Source organism: Gorilla gorilla, chromosome 7 (genome assembly GCF_029281585.2).
Source record: "Gorilla gorilla gorilla isolate KB3781 chromosome 7, NHGRI_mGorGor1-v2.1_pri, whole genome shotgun sequence".
NCBI lineage: Eukaryota > Metazoa > Chordata > Mammalia > Primates > Hominidae > Gorilla > Gorilla gorilla.
The window spans coordinates 116,440,623-116,462,591 of NC_073231.2; the positions used below are offsets into that span (position 1 = coordinate 116,440,623).

A 21,969-nucleotide genomic window follows, 5' to 3' on the forward strand; every position below is an offset into this window, starting at 1 on the left:
TTCATGTCACAGAGGAAGTTATCTTTGTTAACTATTATTATTTCTTTAATTGCTTCTAAGTTTAGGTAATTCTTTCTCCTCTAGAGGGTTAATAAATACTCAACTATTTAATGCTGCCTGTTCAGAGGAGTTTACTCTTTGATGAATAAATATTTAATTAATTCATATTTCTACACATTTGAACACATAGAATAACATCTGAGTTTTAGTTAATTAATTAATTTATTTATTTTTTGAGATGGAGTCTCGCTCCTGTTGCCCAGGCTGGAGTGCAATGGCGTGATCTTGGCTCACCGCAACCTCCGCCTCCTAGGTTCAAGCGATTCTCCTCCCAAGTAGCTGGGATTACAGGCATGTGCCACCACGCCTGGCTAATTTTGTATTTTTTGTAGAGGTGGGGTTTCTCCATGTTGATCAGGCTGGTCTCGAACTCCCGACCTCAGGTGATCTGCCTGCCTCAGCCTTCCAAAGTGCTGGGATTACAGGTGTGAGCCACCACACTCAGCCCTAATTTATTTCTTTATTAAACAGTCAATGAGTTATTTTTATAGTATTTAACAAATACTTGTCCATTCCATGAGTTTCTTTCATTATTGATCTTACCACTGAATTATATTTTAAAAATCCTCTTCGGTGGTTTAAAGTTTTGTCTGTGTTATGACAATCACAGAATGTGATGCCAGATACCAGTCATTTTTTTGACTTAAATTTCAAGTGTGACTTTGAAGGCAACCAATGAACTAGAATTCAAAACAGTGTTAGAATTTTAATGCTGAGATGAAAGTTGACCTTAAATTCGTTGACCCGTGGATTGATCACTAGGGCAAAATGGAAGTGAGGAGTCTTCAATTCTTAATCTTATTTCACTTGACTGTCCATTTTCTGAGATTGGAAATATGTTAAGCACAATTATTTGAAAAGTCATAGTGTAAGATGTAATGCTGTAGGTTCATGCAGCGTTCATTTTGAGTCATAATGAGTACAATTTTTAATCTTGTGTACTTGTTTCGGTTCTGAAGGAAGAATAGTCTCTTTCTAGCACGTGGTCGATATCCTAGATTAATAGCAATTATTAACTCCAAATCTGGATAACACTTCTAAGTTAACTGTTTCTTCCCCCCAGTTCTGATTTTTTTTCTGTTAACTTCCAAGTATGACAAGAAGTTATATAGTTAGTTATGAGGGCATTCCTTTATTCCTGAAAAGAGAGTTGAGGACTTGTTTTATTTCCACAATTGTTCCTAAGATTTTTGTCATGCCATTTTTGAAAGGCTTATAAAGACATACTTCATTTCTTAATTTTGAATATATATTTTCCATTAACTCTATCTTAAATAAATAATATTCATTTTATGTTACTTTTTTATACAAGGCTAACTTGTATAAGGAGACAAAATAATTCCCCAGAAAAATGATCATAGCTTCATGATAATAAAAATAAATGCTAGCTAGGTTTTAGATATGGCAATGGTGAAAAAATGTAATTGTGTAATTAAATTACTGCAATAAACCACATGTGAGAATGAAAGGTGACATGACAGCAACATGTTACATTATGTTGTAGATGTTTGCATTGCACTTCCAATGTAAAAATCATCAAGTAAACACAAATCATAAAAATATCCAACTTGTAGACTCTTTGTTCTCTTCTTATAATTTCTAGGGCATTTAATTAGCCTTGGGATAGTTTAATAGGCAAATATGAATATAAGGCCCCTTTACATTTCTTTTTTTTCTTTTAAAGGCAAGGTCCAGCTCTGTCACCCACACTGGACTTCGGTGGTACAATCCTAGCTCACTGCGGCCTCGAACTTCTGGGATCAAGTGATCCTCCAGGTAAATAAAGAACTTGGCATATAAAACAGGTTTATTGAAAGAGGAAAAGGTGAACTAATAAAAAAGAAGCATAAAGGTAAGTATTTACAGAAACTCTGTTTACATTTAGGAGTCATAATTCTTTTTATAATTAAAACAATTTACAATCACAAAACTGAGATTAGAAGTGCTTACATATTTCACATGTAATAAGTTGTTTATTATTTATGAAGAAAAGGCTTGATATGTGTAAGATTACATTCACTCATTAGAAATTGACTATGTGTTTAAGTTTCCAAATAATACATTTTCTTTTCACAAAGTCATTTTCCTAAATGAAAATCTGAGTGCTAGCCTAGAATACAAGAGTGCATAGTTTTAAAATAAAGATAAATCATTATTGTTTAAAAATCAATTTGAAATTTCTGGGGGAAATTGAATCATTCCTGCAATTCATATCTATCAAAAATTGCTGGTTTGTCTAGAAGGAAAAACAAAACTGACAGATTTGAAGGCAATCTCTGTATAGGAATACTCAATTACATTCTGCTCACTGCGGTTAATCATATTTTAAATTGTCATTTAAAATCGTGTAATTCTGATAACCTTATGATATTTAGGCACATATAGGTTAAACATCAACATACAAGAAATATAATATTCACTGTTCTTATAAAGTACACAAATTTTATTCTTGAAAATTGTATTTGGAATTAGTAAATTTATGTTATATATTCAGTTCTTATGCTAGTTAATTTCTGTCAAAAGTTCAGGAGTTTTTGATACAATGAAAAGTTAGTATTTTAAAAATATATGTATGCTAGATATCACAGGCTATAATATTAAGAAATGTAGTTGAATATGAATTTAGAATTTTTGGTACAACACATCACCCAGTACATTCCAGTTTTGGTCAAAGCACACTGAAAATCTGTGACCACATTTTTTTTAAATATAGAAGATTTTGAAAACACTTAAAGGAAAGCTAAACAAAGGGTATGTGGCTAGTGGATGTGATTTTAAAGTGTTGTTAGAAGAACATATCATTGATTTAGACTTTGCTTGGTTCCTGGGCCATTAAGAATCATGGATTACATTCCATGGGACCTGTGTAAACTAACAGCATCTTATGGAAATGCTTTTATTCCTGTCAATATCGCATGTTAAAACTAAATTATTACAGGGATACTCAACCTAAAAAATGCTTAGAATACAAAACAAGTTTGGTTATCACCTCACAATTGACAGAGTCTACCTGTTATATTCATAGTGAGGGACAGAGTGAAGAGTCATAGGTTTCCACAACTTAAAAAATCTATTTCAAACTAGGCATTATTTACAGTCAAAGACTTAGAGACTGGTACCTGACTCTGAGATGACTGCCCTTAACATAAAAAAACAGAAAGAGTTCTCTTATCCTGTGGGAATAATACATAAATCCTACCACATACAGGAGGATAACACTAAGGTTTACGTTTCTTATTATGATATTGATTCAAAGTTGATAAGCAAGAATCTTTTTGAAGAGCTTGTTAGGATAGCTTTGTTCATATGGTTTCAAACAATCCCGGTGGGAATTGTCCCTGTCAAGATACAGGGCTATGGAAGCCAAGTCAATTACTTTATTGGAAACTCAATATAGTATGCTATCTAATGCTGTTAGGGAGAAACACTACCTGCCGTTTTCCAGTTTTTGTGATGGTGAAAGATGAGCAAAAGAGGAGAGAGATAAGTCAGAATATAGCTGCAGCCATATTTCTAAATATATCCATGCCAAGCACAGAGCAGCAGGCAAGGCCCATGCCAAGGCCTGTCAGACAGATTTAGCCAGTAAAATACGGCAAGCCCCTTTTAGATTCAAACATTTTATTACTTGGCCAGAAAAAGGAAGAACAGCAAAAGGAGACAATGCACTATGCTCTTTGTCCCCCACACTCAAAAGTGTAAAACTCAGACAAAAACGGCTAGTTGACAATGCAGTGAAAGGGACACTGTGTTCTTGAGGACTCAGTGCCAGAAGGTTGTTACATATGTTTATAGACTGCAGCTTTAACCTAAGGGGCACGGAGCAGAAAGCCTCTTCCCTCATCAGAACCTGGGAAATAATGAGAAACGGAGGCATGACAGCCTCCCATGTGATATAAGAAGGTGAGTAGATATGACCTCATGGCATTTTCTCATATCCTTTTATGAGAAGGCTTTTGTCTTCCAGAAAGCCCGTAAGTTGTTCCACCAAGGCTCAGATTAGCTGTGGTTCAAACTTTTGCCTACATGGCCTATATGGACACATGCAAAGTCACCAGAATGCCATGATGCAATTGTTCCCCTATAATACCAATGAAGTCTAAATTTCCAATTGTATACTATGTGTCTTGAGCATGATTTTCTTTCTCCTTTTTTTGTGATGTTTCATTTATTCCTCACTCATCAACACACATGCATGCACATGCATTCACACACACATATATGAGAACAAAAAATAATAAAATTGCTTGTAAAATACTTACCAAAATTACCATGGTGCCAGTAACAATTTTTCCCAGGTAGATGAATATATGTAACTTTACAACCCTCAAGTTTGTGAATCGGGGCAATTATAATTACATTAATATAAAGCAATTTGAAGGTCAAATCTTGCTGTCATAATTTTCTACCTTATATACTATCTTTGGTTAGATTACAAAGAAAAAATGGCCACAATTTTCTCCTGTCTCTATTCATTCTCATTGCAAAGGGACTTTAAGAGGTAAAATCTATGTCTTAAACCTTTTAAATGGGGTTAGTCTGGTGATATAATTTTGCTAATAGAAGACACAGAAGAGATAGGTTGCCAGTTCTAGGCCAGGTTGTCAAGAGGCCTTGCATGCTTTTCTCTCTATTCCTTAGAACCTTAATACCAACATGTGTGGCCAGAGGCCATTATTACTAAATATATGTGTATGGCATCACCCAACAGATAACCAACCTGCAGTTGCGTGAATGAGGCCTATGAGATCAAAAGAACTGCCCAGTAATCCCAGCTCCAAATAGTGAGCATGCACGTTAGCTTCTTTAAGCCAATAAGTTTTGGCCTGGTTGGTTATGTTGCAAAAAAATAACTAACACAACTATGTATTCACTGGTAGTAGGAAAAGTACTCTATGAAGGGATACCTTTTGGATATTGAAAGAGTTAAACGATGTTTGTACCTAATTATGAGAGATTTCCCAAATTTTCATGTGTGCTCAATTAAAGGTAGTTTTGTAATTTCTAAAATTTGTCATTCCAAATGAAAACCAAGTCTTAAAAATTTCTTCTTTCTTTGAATATAGACATTTAATGTCTTCATTATTATTCTTTTAATTGCATGAGTGTTACTCCACTACTGCAGCAATTATCGAAAGGAAAACCAGTACAGTGGTAATTTTAATAAGGCTCATACAAGGTATTTGACTACGCTTGATGACTTTAACCCTTTCAAACTGCCAGTTAAGTAATCAATTATTTTTAAAAAGTCTACTCAGTCCTTTTTTATTATACAATGAAAGTCAGTGACCTGGCCAACCGTGGAGGCTCATGCCTGTAATCTCAGCACTTTGGGACGCCGAGGCGGGCAGATCACCTGAGGTCAGTAGTTCGAGACCAGCCCGGCTAACATGGTGAAACCCTGTTTCTACTAAAAATACAAAAAATTAGCTGGGCGTCGTGGTGCGTGCCTGTAATCCCAGCTATTCAGGAGGCTGAGGCAGGAGAATCGCTTGAACCCAGGAGAGAGGTTGCAGTGAGCTGAAATCATGCCATTGCACTCCAGCTTGGGCAACAAATGTGAAACTCCATCTCAAAAAAAAAGGGGAAAAAAAAAAGAAAGTCAATGACCTGTAAGAAGTAATTTAATGAACTGAGAAATGGATTTTAGGTGATGGTATAATAGCTTTTAAGCTTACCTTTTCATTTTAATAATAGGGTTACACTGGATCTTGAATCAGATAACTGTTGAATTTTGAATTTTATTGTTTAATAAACAATTATGATTTAATTGTTTAAGATTTTATTGTTGAAGATTTAATTTTACTTAAAATATTAAGTAAAACAATACATATTTTTCAAAAATTTAATTTAAAATATTTTTATTGATATGTAATGATTTTGAAATTTATTCATTATATGTAATTAGCAATATTAGAATCCTTAAACAACACTTTCACGTTAGCATATGTATCTCATAACAATAAAAAAGCATACATTTGAATGTTTTCAAAATGTACAATATCTTTGGTATCACACTGACTTACGTCACTAATATGAAGATAAAATAGAAAGTGTCTAAATGGTCTAGAATTTCTGATTTGATCTGTACTACTTAATTGTGTAAAATTAGAAATACTTTCCAGGTTTGTTTTAAAATATTTACTAAGTCTTTCAACTATAAAACCATGTCTTGCTCTCTAGCAATGGAGGGGATAATTAAGTGGTTCTTCTTTTTAGGCAAAAATAAATATGAAAAATAAAACATTCTAACTGAAATTAAATACCCTACTTCCCTGTCTTCTCTCTAGCTCATTCTGACTGAAGAAATTAAATCAATTCATCAGGCAAGGCAGATAGATAAGCACAATTCTTAATCAACAAGACACTTTACTGAATTTTTTAAAATCTTGTCTCTTTCTAGCACATTTAGATTTTATGCCTTGAACTGTTATTAATTAGAGAATATGGTGCTGATTATTAGCGATTTCAGTTATCTCAGAAATGAATGACTTTCTTTCAATTAGTATTCTAACTTAGTAAGACATTTAGTTGAGGCCTTGATTATGAATTCAATCATTTAAAACTATAAATCTTGATGCATCACAGAACTTTCAAAACATGAGATGAGTATAAGGTTTTACCATACATGCAAACTGACAAATTATCCTGCCACAATTTCCTAGATTCTAACAGAAGATACAGATGGAACTCATTGGTCAGAGATCACTCACATCATAGCAAGCAGCATGAGCTTCAAGTTTATGTTGCTTTCTCTTACCCTCCAAGTCCCTGAGGAGTGACATGAAGTGGCTCAGATACATGTTGTATACACAGTAGGTTTATGTCACAAATGAGGAAGCCCAAGCTTAAGGAACTGATTTTTAATAATAGGTGCAAGCAAAATGCTTCAAAAGGTATAATTTTTTGAAAGGATACTGGAGAATGAACAAATATGCCTTCTGCTTCAGGAGAAGATACTACCTGTACCTTTCAAAGTACTTCACTATGTAAGCAATAACAGTTTAGAATAGAAACTATCAGTGCTTCTGCTTACAAAACATGCAATAGAAAACTGTATAGAAAATTGTCTCCCAACAAAACTGTGGTATCTGAATAGAAAAAGTAATAGGTCAATACTGTTGATAAAACAATGATATTTAATTTAAGCTATAGTATAAATTTGAAAGTATATATTAATAAGTTGAGTCAAAGAATTTAGATATTTAATTGGCCTTGGTTTGGTTCTAGATATTCATGTTTAATTAACTTAAGCTCTAGTAGTAACAGCCAATATATTATATCAATGTTTTATTTAGTATTGATAGCAAAAGGAGGCAGGCAAATTCCTAGGCAGACAGGGATAGGTCACCAGTCAAACTTGACCTTCAAGCCAAGAACAGTCTAAAGCATGAAAACTAAGCTACCAGTTCCAGATAAAATCCTTGGACCAGAGTGAGAACTCCCATTCCCATTTGGCGTGCTTTCTCCCAATTGCTCAAAAGTCAAAAATTAAGGTTTTGGAACCTTTGCCTAGATTTCAGAGGATGTATGGAAATGTCTGGCTGTCTAGGCAGAAGTTTGCTCCAGGGGTGGAGCGCTAATGGAGAACCTCTGCTAGCACAGTGAGGAAGAGAAATGTGGGATTGAAACCCCAACACAAAGTCCCCAATGGGGCACTGCCTAGTGGAGCTATGAGAAGAGGGTCACCATCCTCCAGATCCCAGAATGGTAGATCCACTGACAGCTTGTACCATGCACCTGGAAAAGCCACAGACACTCAATTCCAGCTTGTGAAAACAGCCGGGAGTGGGGCTGTACAGTGCAAAGCCAGAGTCAGAGCAGCTCAAGGCCATGGGAGCCCACCTCTTGCATCAGGATGACTTGGATGTGAGACATGGAGTCAAAGGAGATTGTTTTTGAGCTTTAAGATTTAATGACTTCCCTATTGAATTTTGGACTAGCATGGGGCCTGTAGCCCCTTTATTTTGGCCAATTTATCCTATTTAGAGTGAAAGCATTTATCCAACGCCTGTACCTCCATTGTGTCCTGAAAGTACCTAACTTGCTTTTGATTTTACAGGCTCCTAGGCAGAAGGCACTTGCCTTGTCTCAGATGAGACTTTGGTCTTGGACTTTTGAGTTAATGATGAAATGAGTTAAGACTTTGGGAGACTGTTGGGAAGGCATGATCGTTTTGAAATGTGAGGACATGAGATTTGGGAGGGGCCAGGGGTAGAATGATATGGTGAGGCTTTGCATCCCCACCCAAATCTCATCTTGAATTGTAATCCCCAAGTGTTTAGGGGGAGACCTGGTAAGCAGTGATTGAATTAAGGGGGCAGTTTCCTCCATTTTGTTTTCATGATAGTGTGTGAGTTCTCATGAGATCTGATAGTTTTTTTTTATTATTATACTTTAAGTTTTAGGGTACATGTGCACATTGTGCAGGATAGTTACATATGTATACATGTGCCATGCTGGTGCGCTGCACCCACTAACTTGTCATCTAGCATTAGGTATATCTCCCAATGCTATTCCTCCCCCCTCCCCACACCCCACAACAGTCCCCAGAGTGTGATATTCCCCTTCCTGTGTCCATGTGATCTCACTGTTCAGTTCCCACCTATGAGTGAGAACATGCAGTGTTTGGTTTTTTGTTCTTGCGATAGTTTACTGAGAATGATGTTTTCCAATTTCATCCATGTCCCTACAAAGGACATGAACTCATCATTTTTTATGGCTGCATAGTATTCCATGGTGTATATGTGCCACATTTTCTTAATCGAGTCTATCATTGTTGGACATTTGGGTTGGTTCTAAGTCTTTGCTATTGTGAATAATGCCGCAATAAACATACGTGTGCATGTGTCTTTATAGCAGCATGATTTATAGTCCTTTGGGTATATACCCAGTAATGGGATGGCTGGGTCAAATGGTATTTCCAGTTCTAGATCCCTGAGGAATCGCCACACTGACTTCCACAATGGTTGAACTAGTTTACAGTCCCACCAACAGTGTAAAAGTGTTCCTATTTCTCCACATCCTCTCCAGCACCTGTTGTTTCCTGACTTTTTAATGATTGCCATTCTAACTGGTGTGAGATGGTATCTCATTGTGGTTTTGATTTGCATTTCTCTGATGGCCAGTAATGATGAGCATTTTTTCATGTGTTTTTTGGCTGCACAAATGTCTTCTTTTGAGAAGTGTCTGTTCATGTCCTTTGCCCACTTTTTGATGGGGTTGTTTGATTTTTTCTTGTAAATTTGTTTGAGTTCATTGTAGATTCTGGATATTAGCCTTTTGTTAGATGAGTAGGTTGCAAAACTTTTCTCCCGTTTTGTAGGTTGCCTGTTCACTCTGATGGTAGTTTCTTTTGCTGTGCAGAAGCTCTGTAGTTTAATTAGATCCCATTTGTCAATTTTGTCTTTTGTTGCCGTTGCTTTCATCACCAAGTCAATCCTAAGCCAAAAGAACAAAGCTGGAGGCATCACACTACCTGTCTTCAAACTATACTACAAGGCTACAGTAACCAAAACAGCATGGTACTGGTACCAAAACAGAGATATAGATCAATGGAACAGAACAGAGCCCTCAGAAATAACACTGCATATCTACAACTATCTGATCTTTGACAAACCTGAGAAAAACAAACAATGGGGAAAGGATTGCCTATTTAATAAATGGTGCTGGGAAAACTGGCTAGCCATATGTAGAAAGCTGAAACTGGATCCCTTCCTTACACCTTATACAAAAATCAATTCAAGATGGATTAAAGACTTAAACGTTAGACCTAAAACCATAAAAACCCTAGAAGAAAACCTAGGCATTGCCATTCAGGACATAGGAATGGGCAAGGACTTCATGTCTAAAACACCAAAAGCAATGATCTGATAGTTTTATAAGGCAGTTTTCCCTGCTGTTGCTTGCTCTCACTCACCTGCCACCATGTAAGACATGCCTCTTCCCTTTCCGCCATAATTGTAAGTTTCCTGAGGCTTCCCCAGACATATGGAATTGTGAGTCAATTAAACCTCTTTTTTTAATAAATAAATTACCCAGTCTCAGGTATATCTTTATAGCAGTTTGAAAATGGAGTAATACATTTCCACAGGAAGAGACATCAAGAACTTTAAGTGTTCTCAGATTTTACTTCACATACAAGTTTGCCTGTCCTCTGTTTTGCAGAGAGACAGTATCTCTATCTTCTAAGCCTCCAATGTATAAACATTCTTGAAACGCTTTCATAACAACAGTTAGTTCCTCACTTGAAAGACATGTAGAAATATGAGATAAGGGTTGGTTATAAATATAAAACAGAGAAAAAATGAAAACATTAAAGACACTTGGCGTAAGTGGAAAGAGGTTCCCAGAGCAGAAGCTCTCTTTCCACAGTAACTTGAAGGCTCATACAGACTTTTTTAATCACCTTATGAAAAGGCAGAAAATGGTGAGTGTATAGAAAAGCAGTGTTTATATGTAGGATTTAAAAAAAAAATTTTCATAGGTTTTTGTTGCTTTTTAAAATATTACCTAAAGCATAAAGCCCTATATAGGTAATGTGATTGTTTATTTTGTTTTCTACTTTATCTGTATAACTTATGACATAAGCAGGCAATAAACAAACATAATCTGAATAAATGAATGAGGGCCATCTTTAAACCTTTCATTGTATGTCTATGAAACAATAATTTGTTTATGTGCTATAAGCCATTAAATTGGTGGAGAATGACATTCATTTTTCTGGCAGGAGAATATTCTGACTAACCTATTTTCTTCCCATTTCCTCTGAGTTTTATAATTATACAGAAATATCTGATAAAATCTGAGGTTTAGTGAGGCCTTGATATATAATATATAAATGTAATATTTTATAATTCCTCTGTTAAAATAGTCTTCTTATATCTTATTTAATTAAAGGTTACAAGACAGAGAGGTAGGTAGTTGCCTGCATATTAAAGTAAAAGTTAAAAATTTTTGAGTACTGTAAAGGAACATATCAATTAAAGAGCAGTCTTCAAATTATTAACCTGAAATACTAATGATAGAGTATATGTGAAACAAAGGTGATATCCAAGTTATGTAAATAACCTCCCTAAGATAAATAGGCCATATTACCTAAGGCATAAAGCCCTATATAAGTAATGTGATCGTTTATTTTATTTTCTACTTTATCTGTATAACTTATGACATAAGCAGGCAATAAAGAAACATAATCTGAATAAATGAATATATCTTTGATGCTTTACCTGAAATTCTCCATTTATTGGTTTACCCTTCAAAGAGTCCTTCCAGTGCTCCATGGATGCCCAAGGTATTCTGTGCCACTGCATTCTTTACTAGCTTCTTTCACTAAAATCTTTTAGTCTCCTTTGTTGCTCAGAGAGAAATTTTATTGCTATTCACATGTTCCCTGTGTTAGCACAAAATACAGACTTCACCAGGGCTTTTTTAATCTGCCACCTTCTTAGAGTCTCTGTTTTCTTTCCTTGGGGCTAAAACAGAGTTGGCCAAATTGAACCACCTCTTGGATTTTCCAGGGCCAAAGAAGATACATTTAGTCTGGAATCAACCTTAGTCCAACATGAACACATTAGTTGCCCAGAAGCAAGCTATTCAAATTTGAGAACTTCCAAATTGGTGAATATAAATGCAACATGCTACATGATTGCAAGAGTGTTCATTGTTCTTTTTTACTATATTAAAGCTCTAATCAGAGCTTTGAGGTACAATTAAAACATAAAACAAGGAACACTAATGCAATGGAACTCATTTGAAAGGCATGCATTTCAGTTCAGAAGAATGAGTAGGGATTAGTCATGACAAATGGCAAAAAAAGGACACCAGGCAGAGTTAACATAAATCTTCTGCAGGCAATTTGTGGTGAAGAAGATTCAAAGCTTAATAAACAGATAAAAGGTCAGGATTAATTGGGTGGAATGGGCAAGAGGGGAAAAGGAGAAAGGTGCAGATAAAAAGGAGCCAACATGAACTTAAGTTCAATGTCTTTTATTATTTGTCTTACAATTAATTTTCTCTTTCTGTTTTCTTGGTAAATTTCTTTTCCCCTGCAACTCCCAGAATAAAACATATATTCTCAACTATTTCTCTATACTTATTTATTTACTTATTTGTTTGTTTGTTGTTATTCTTTTGTTTTAATGCATGTATATATGTGTCTATATATGTTAGAAACTAAGGCTGGGAAAAATCTTTATCACATTTGGATATCATGTGTGAGATTCACAATGTTGTCTAATTCTTACAGAGGGCTTAGGATGCCCAGATATGCTTTTTCTCATTCAGCTAACATATATTTATTTTTAAAGTAAAAGTTTAAATGAAACATTAGATTTCTTATATGCCTTTTAAAAATGTGATGTCTACATAGGTATACTTAGAGAAATGTACATAGATTATCAAAAACATACATTCTGAAGTATTTTCTGAATGTGAATACACTTGTGAAATGAACATCCTAATAAAAAATAGAATTAATGTCATATGGATCCAAAATTTGCTTCTTAAAAATAATTAATGAACTGAAAGATAGCGCTTACATTTTTAGAAAGTTAGGATGGAAAAGGCTTTTCAAACTGTGTCTCAAAATTCAGAAACCATAAAGAAATTTGATAAATGTTACTACATAGACTATTAAACATAAATAGACATGATTAAAATATGGCATAATCAAAGCCAAATAAAAAATGGAAATATATATTTGTAGCCTATATCATAAATTAAAAATGAATTTCCTGAATTATACATACATACACCAATAAACCAATAGAAAAAATGGCAAATAAGTAGACAATTCAGAGAAAATAAAATGCAAATGACCCTTGACATGTAAAAATATCATCTATGAGAGAATTTAAAATTAAGACCACACTGAGCAACAAATTTCTTAATAATTTGGTGAAAATAGAAAAGTTTGATCACATTGTTCTACTTGCGAAAGCTTTATATTGTATATTGCTGGCAGTATGCTTTGGTACATCCCCAGTGAAAGGCAGTATGTTTACAGACATACACTCTTACCAAGAGTGCTACAATTCTACTCCTGGGAATTATCCTATTGATGTATTATAGTCACACACATATAAAAATAACACAGAGGAATTCTTACTGCAAAACTTTATAACAACTAAAGATAGGAAACAAGCTAGTGTCTATTAAACTAGAGAAGATCTGGAAAGCTGTAAAAGGCACTACGTGGTTGGTGAGACATTGTTCAGGGGTTGGTGAGACATTGTTCAGGGGTTGGTGGGGGTCTCACTGCAGAAGCAAAGAGATTGGACACAGCCTTTTCTTTTGCTACTATGTTGAAAATATATGTGTGGAGAAAAATAACATATAAATAAACTGCCACCTCTGAAATATTTCTGTTCTGCACCCTCTTGTAGTCTAGATACTATCTAGAGTTTTACCATCAATTTTATTTCTTATACTGTATTTTAATTTTGCCTTTTTACTTTGTAAGTAGTAATTATATGGTGTGTAATCTATGTGTGTGGCTTCTTTTATTTTTTGAATTTTATGATACATAGTAGATATATATATTTATGGAGTACATGAGATGTTTTGATACAAGCATGCAATGTGAAGTGAGAACATCATACAGAGAATGAGATGTTCATCTCCTCAAGAATTTATCCTAGGTGGCTCCTTTTAAATAATGATATGTTTGTGAGATTAATCTATAGGTTGTTGTCTTTTATTTTTTATTCCTTTGTATATATACACATACTATATTGAGTGAATATGGTATAAGGTATTCATTATAATTTTGGTGACCATCTAGATATGTTTGATAGAAATATCTGGATAGTTTCCAGTTTGGGGCTGTTGAGAATATATACTGCTCAAAGATACACAATGCTGGTATGATCATTGTAGTAAATAAATTTTTGTGAAAATATGCATGCATATCTGTTGCTTATACACCCACGAGTGGAATTTCTTGTTCTTTCCATGTCTATCTGAGCCCAAAGAATGTATTACTTTTTCAAAAATTAAAATTTGAAGTAAACAAATAGAAATAAACAAAAACATAAAAAATTAATAGCAAGACCATATCAGCTTATGAATTCTAAGAGTTCTACTTTCTCTGGACTTCATCTTTCAAAAGTCATAGAAAAAATACTTACTTTTAGAATTAATAACTGTACAATTTGTCTTCTTGATGTCCATCATAATTTTCCTAGTGATTCAACAGGTTAATTTTCTTTGTAAAGATCACTGAAGAAAATTTGCCATGTGATTCACATCCCTAGCTAATATTTATCTGCTGTGTGATGACACGAGAATAAATACAAATTATTTTGATAAATGAACTTACATTCATGCAAATAACTTGAAGTCCTTAGTGCTGAACTTATTCTTTTACTTGAGGCTTTTTCCTATGTGTTTATTTATGTATCTTCAACTGGTTATATGAATTGATTTTTTTTCCTGCCCTCTGCTTTTTTTAAAAAAATATTCCAAGTGGCCATGAGAGTCATTTCTTGGGAAACATTGTATATAGTATATGGTTGGTGGTTCAGGCAGAAGCAACAGTCCATAAAGTGTCATGAACACATAGTTTAAGGAAGGATCATCTTTACTGCTTTTCTGAACCCGATGACAGCCTCCAAATCATCCAAAGCTCTTCTCTTAAAATTGCCCCTGGAATATGGGCTTCTCAGATTCAATTGCTTAGAAATATATGAATATCTGTCCTCTCTCAGTTTTACATTGAATTTCTCATCATTTGTTATGGAAACTTTTATATAAAAAGGAAGCAAACAGGTCTACTCCTTTAAATATCATGTATTTGAGGGATGTAGAAGTGCCAGATGATTATTGTAACTATATATTTGAATTCCTGCATATTACTTGAAGACTTGAAATTGATCCCAACTCTATAATACCATTTTAGGAATATGCTATGGCTTTATGAGTAGTTTTGTTGTACGTATTAAATAAAATTTAAACCTTTAACTTGTATTTATCCAGTTATCTATTTGCGTTTGAATGAGCCACATGGTAAAGAAAAAAAGAAAAAAGATATATAATTACAAATGCCAAAAAATATAGTGGTTCAATACGTTTCTACTTTATATAAAAGTAAGCAATTGTAGAATTGTTTAAAATATATTTATTGTATTTTAGTATAACTATTGTATTCATTTTTTGTTAGTATTTTCCTAGGCCAAAGCTAGGTCTGCCTTTTTCTCCTCTTTGGTAATGTCCACATCTAAATGCACCACACCATAGCCAGTGATCACAAGCAATTCAAAGGTGTATTAGTCAAGTATTTGCCAAGCAATGGAGCTCCTGCAAGAGGAGCTCCACCAGGGAGTATTGACTTCTAGACTCTCTAATGTCCTGGAGGATGGTGGAGAGCCAGTGAAAAAGGAAGGAGGAAGAGACGAAGGAGGGGAAGAGAGATGGGGCTTCATAGCAGAAGTGAGTAGGTCTGAGGAGTCTGAAGGTGTCCACCATGACAAGTGTTAATGGTTTAATCAGATTTTATCTTGTCTGTTAGTGACTTTTCACCTTCAACTTTATTTCTGCATATATACAGCATATATACACACACACATACAATATTGCATTTCCTGCTTCTCCCTTCATTTTCATTTGCTCACTTGAAAGACCAAAGGTGAAATGTAGTATATTTGTGTATGCTAATTTGTTTCTTCTTTTAACTAGAGAAAAATTTGAAATGTTTATATTTTGCATACAGTATGAGTCATCAACAAAGTATTAAAGTATTTAGATGTATTGTCACTCTTAGGCCTTATAATTAGTATCAATCTATTTTATATTTTATTTTGTGTTATCAGTTGTGATCTCTTTTGATAATTAAATGACTAGAATATAAAAAGTACATAATTTCAGAATGTAGAATTTCCTTGAATATCAAAACATCGGTATATTTATTCATATTGTCACCTTAAGACAGATATTTTTACTTGGAAAATAGCATATGAGGATGAGCATCATGTGGGAGCATTGCTCATAAATTATAAACTCTGGTAGCTGTTTATTAAATTTCAATGAAAAATATCATAGATATTGTTTGTCCTTGTTAATTGGGATATATGTTTGGCACTGAAATGTTGAAATTAAATATCTTATTTTCAGTGTTTATCTTACCTTATGAGTTTTGTGCTCGTTGTCATTATTGACCAATCTCTCTATTCAGACTCTCCTATCCATTGATTTCTTCTCTTCCAGGCTCTCAGAACCCTTTCAATATGGATTATCCTTCTTCATCCATTGAATACTGGTATTCACTAATGTTCTATTTTTTAATTGAGGACAGAACCAGGTTTGAGCATCAGTCTGTCTTCCACTGTACATTTTACATATCTGGTGTGTAATAGAGGCTATGCATATTTTATTTTTTAAAAGGACAACATTTCAGATCCATTCATAAGAGCACGTTAAGGGATAAATGTTTTCTATTCCCAGAGAAAAGAAAATAATTAGGCCAGTCATTGCAATAATCTCTTGTGTTTTTGTGTGTGTGTATGTGTGTGTGTAGGGGGAACGTACATGTACGTGTCCAATCTTGCTTTGCGCTACGGCTACTTTTATGACCTGTATATTGAAATAAATCATTTTCCTGATTTAAACCTTCAGTGATACCCTGTCACATTTTAAATTATTTTCTCCATCATAATTTGGTCTATGTCAACTATTATTTCTTCATCTCTCATAACTCTCTAAACACCAAACTGCCTATGGTTACTTAAACATGCAATGCCCCCCATAATCCTAATAATAAATAATAAATTAGATATGTATTATTTATTTAGACATTTATTATAGGCACAATAATAAGTTAAACATTGATTAGGCAATTATTTTAATTCATGTTCTGCACAACCAGACCTAGAGACAAGTTGTGAGTGCAAGCGGTTTATTTGGGAGTTGATATCAGAAAATATAGAAATGGAAAAATGATACGGGGAAAAGAATGAAGCAAAAAAAGAATATCCAACAAATTACCATTGTGGACAACTGAAGCTCAATCCCACATAATGGCCAGTCTAGCTAAGGAAAGAAAGCAGCATATTTTTACATTAACTCCTGTCATCTCTAGGGTTTATTAATTCTCTGGAATTCTACTAAATTGCTAATTTATCAGAAGATAGAGAAAGACTTTGGTCAAAAAGATTCAGGTACTGGCCTCTTTGAAGTGTTAAGATTTGAGTAGATTGAGGTAAAGTGTTGAAAATGTCTGCTCGAATAATCTTATTTCACATTGTACAGCAGTTTAATTACTTATTTGCATATGTGTCTAACCCAGTAGATTGAAATTCCCAGAAGACACAAAGTATGTTTTTTATTTATCTCTGTTACATTCTAATTCAAGAAATGCTGACTGAATTAACTGAAATATGATGAAATGAAAGCAATATGCCCTTGTGGTCCCTATTAATTGCTTAGCACCATAAAAGAGCACATCAGCCATATGTGTGTGCATGTTTGTGTGTGTGTGTGTGTGTGTATGTGTGTGTCTGTGTGAGGGAGAGAGAGAAAGAGAATGCATTTTTTCAGAATCAGCATGTAAAATAAGATCTGTAATAGAAGACACATTTATTTTTAGTTTCTTTTTTAAAATAGTAGGGAAAGAAGACTGATGGTAAATTTGTCGGTCTAGGCTTACTTAACCTGTGATAAAACTAGGGATTGTGCTTTCCAATTTTCAGTGCTGCACTGGACAGACAGTGAGTCATCAGGTATGGACTGAACTGTCTGGCTACAAGTTCAATAAGCATCTTAGTTCAATTACTTAAACTGGTAATGAACACTGTGTGCAGTAAACAGCGTAAAATCACTAGCTGAGGGGAACCTATGACACAGAAGACGTTTTCCTGAAGGTTTCATTAATGAAAAAGCATAAGTTTAGGAAAGAGGGAAGAGAATAGCAAAGAAAGGAAACTGATGAAAATAAAGTATGCTAATTTTCCTTTTAAAACTGGACGCTTAACTTTCTGATAACTTTCAATCCAGCCCAAATAAAGTTAGAACTTCAAAAATCACAAAATATACTGATTCACAAATTATTTCTGCTTTATTTATATAATTACTATGGAAAAAACAGGTGTAGAATACAGTTAATAACTTAAGGAGTTTTGTTAGAGTATATTGCATTAAAAAGGAGGCATACTTTCTTATTACTTCTGAAATCAATTTTGTTATCTTTTCCCCTCTGATATGCATTAATATTCCCTCAAATTGCATTTCTCTCCAACACTAGAGACTAAGAAATACAAGAGAGGTAGAAAGAAACATACATTAAATAGCTTTAGGCTAAAGAAAATTAAAATCTTAATGCAACATTAAATATCAACAGAATTTTGTGATTTTGCCATATGAATGAACTGAATTACACAAATGTAAGCAAAGTGATGGCAGGCATCTAAGAAACTTAAGAATTTATTCAGATCTAAAAAATGTTTACGAAAAAGAAAAAGGAGAATTCTTAATTATATCATTGTAACTGATTGCATATTCGGTTTACTTTTATGTCCAGTGATTTTTAATTTGATTTGATTCAAGGATCAAAGATTTTGTATCACCACAGAAGCAACTCTTTTGAAAAAGAAAACAGTAATAATTTAAAATTTTTAGTAAAAAAGGTAGCATGTAGCTGTATGAATTATTTGTATTAACTCATAAATCTTTTAGTTTTGCAAAAGACTCACTGAAAGAATTTTTATTTATCTTTGGAAGTTCTATGATCTAATAAATATCATGCCTTTCCTCACAACTGTATCCATCTGCAAAGCAGTGGAGTTAGCAGGTAAAGATTGAAAAGTATGCCTTATTATTGATAAAGTAGGAATAAGGATATAACTTAGGTGTATTAGTAAAAGTACTTGCTAAAACCTCAGCCCTAAGGTTTTAGACAGATTTACATACCCAGTCCATTTCACAGTTGCACAACCATGGGCCTTGGCAATCTGAGAGCTCCCTACATGGAAGAGTAAAAAATAATTGTGTCCTGTTTTCAAGCTGGCCCCAAAGTCAGCCATGTATCTAAGCTGAACAAGAATATTACCTTCACTCAATTTGCCAATCAGGACATTGTGAGGTCATAAATGTTATATTCACTCTATGTTTCAAAAAGACAGAAGTGCTATTTAGCATTATGGGAAGGGCAGTTTCAGCAATTCTTCAAGACTATTTTGAACATGGCTGAGGAGTTAGCTTTTTGACCCCTGCTGAATAAATGACGATTGGCATTGTAAATGTCTGCCATGTTAAGAGAATGTATGTTACAGGGTTAGCTGTTAAAACAAAGCATACTACAGGTTTTGGACTCCAAACAATTTTACTAAGTTTATTTAGATTTTTTCTGTTTTTTTTCCTTCTTCTCCTTTCTGCTTTCTTAGATTATGAAAAATCTTAAATGTAAATCCCAAAGCATTATGCCTATCATGTACATCATGGTCTAAAACTGTGAACTCCCCATCACAAATTCTGAAGTACCAAAATACATCATAGCTGCTACTAGTTAGGTGTTCCTAAATTAAGTACTTCCTTCCAGAAACCTGTTAAGCTACTGTTATTTCAATGACTATAAAAGCTTTACCATTTTATTTGGAATAAATATTATCTTTGAATGTCCATACTAATTTTATAATTGTATAATGGTTTTTTACATGTTTCATTGTCAGGGCTCTTTTTAAATTATGAGAAATTTCCCTCTCTCTCTTTGTGTGTGTGTGTGTGTGTGTGTGTGTGTGTGTATCTCTATACGTATATGAAATGGGAAAGTTGTATATATTCATGTGTGTGTGTGTGTGTGTATATATGTGTGTGTATATATGTGTGTGTGTGTGTGTATATATATATATATATATATATATATATGGTAGAAGTTTTCCTTTACCATATATATATATATATATCCTTTTCCATATATATATATGGTAAAATTTTTCCTTTTCCTCCGTTGTATACACTTTGCCCTTTGAGTCAACACAATCTTCTTAAAAGTTACCTTAAAAAAAAAAACCTAGTATTCAAGCCCGGGCCCTGTAGTTCACACTTGTAATCCTAGCACATTGGGAGGTGGAGGTGGGGAGATGGCTTGAGCCTAGAAGTTTGAGACCAGTCTAGGCAACATGGCAAAACTCCTTCTCTACAAAAAATGCAAAAATTAGCCGGGCATGTTGGCAAGTGCCTGTAGTCCCAGGTACTTGGGAGGCTGAAGGGTGGGAGAATCACTTGAGCTCAGGAAGTCAAGGTGGCAGTGTGTGATGGTAACACCACTGAACTCAAGCCTGGGTGACTGGAGTGAGACTCTGTCTCAAAAACAAAACACAAACCCAAAACTAATAATTCAATACTGTGATCATCTGTGTTTGAGTGGAATTAATAGATAACTTTTTAAACAAAATACTTGTTGTAGTTTATTTCATTCTTTATAGTATGCATAAAGACATATTTGCTACATTTGATTCTGGAATGTGTGACCCAGTAGGATGGCCAAATAAATAGGATTTTATATTAAGTCTTTTATCCTCCAGTTATTATAGATTTAACCTGTAACTTCAGGACATACTGACCACTGGATAACTTTACTAGGTTTATTTAGCAATAGGAAACACCTGCAATTACCAGATGGTTTCATATTCTTTTCTGCCCCCAATCTTTGCAATTTTCATTCTTTTGCCTGCAATATCTTTCCAGTGATCCTTCCTTGGTTATCTCTTATGTCATCCCCTCATCTCAGCTTAAACTTCTTTTGGAAAACCTTCAGTGAAAAATCCCACTGCGCTCCTAACTCCTCAAGCAATGTACACACACAAATACACTCACTCACGCACGTCAGAATGATACTTTCTTCCTTGTACCCTAGTAACATTTACATAATGATAGCATTTATCACAGTTAATTAAAATTTCATTTTTGTTTTCTGTCCATAGATTTCAAATTTCTTGAGGGCAATGACTATTCAATTTGTCTTTGGGTCCCCATTGCACCTCATAGAGAACCAGTAATATAAATGTATGTTTAAATGCATTGATAAATTAGTAACTAGATCTAACCACTCTCCCTATATTTCTTTTGATTTGTTATGATTTTATTGATATTAGTTGTTTTCCAAAGATATTTCAAACAGTTTCAAAGAATGCTTTTGCTTTGGCTGTTATTTTAAACTTATTTGAAAAAAAATATTTCATATAAAACATCTACAGCACCTGTGTTAATACAAATATCTTCCCAACATTATTTATGTTCAAAGTTATTACTTCCTTGGAGCCCCACAGGAATAGAATTGTGTTAGCGTGATGCTGTCTTGAAGATTCATGGTAATTCTGAACCATGAATTCATACTTTTAGTGTGATGTGAAATCATCTGCTAAAAATGGGCAATGGACTCTTTATCATCATTTGGAAAATTACATACAATTCAGAGTCTGAAGTTACATAGAGAAAATTGTATGTGCTTTAAAGGAATTGAGAATCAGTGGGCTTTATGAAAAGAGAAAGTAATTAAGAGTTCAAAGCCCTATTTGTTTTATGTTTTCCTCTATAAAATTTCATATTATTAGAGGCCAAGGAGGGTGGATCAAAATAAATGACGAGTTAATGGGTGCAACACAGCAACATGGCACATGTATACATATGTAACAAACCTGCACATTGTGCACATGTACCCTAGAACTTAAAGTATAATAAAAAAATACAAAAAAATAATTTGCCAATATACACCACTGTGGAAACCAGCACAAGAATGCAACCACAAAATAAAGATTCTACCCAGAGCCTTGGCCCTCTGAGAGCATCCAGAAATGAAGCCAATTGACTACACTCAACTCCCACCACAGTTAAAGGAATGCTAGCCCTCTTGGATGAGAAAGAATCAATGCAAGAACTCTGGCAATTGAAAAAGCCAGTGTCTCCTTACCTCCAACAGAG

At 34.1% G+C, this 21,969-nt stretch overlaps 1 long non-coding RNA gene across 4 annotated transcripts in view; it reads left to right on the plus strand.

Annotated features, from left to right (window-relative positions):
• LOC134759115 (uncharacterized) overlaps positions 1 to 21,969 on the plus strand; it is an 891,009-nt gene that overhangs the window by 650,560 nt on the left and 218,480 nt on the right. For all 4 annotated transcript variants that reach the window (XR_010135030.1, XR_010135028.1, XR_010135029.1 and 1 more), the window contains one exon: positions 1,745 to 1,836. This is a non-coding gene — a long non-coding RNA (uncharacterized lncRNA). The remainder of the gene's footprint in view (positions 1 to 1,744; positions 1,837 to 21,969) is intronic.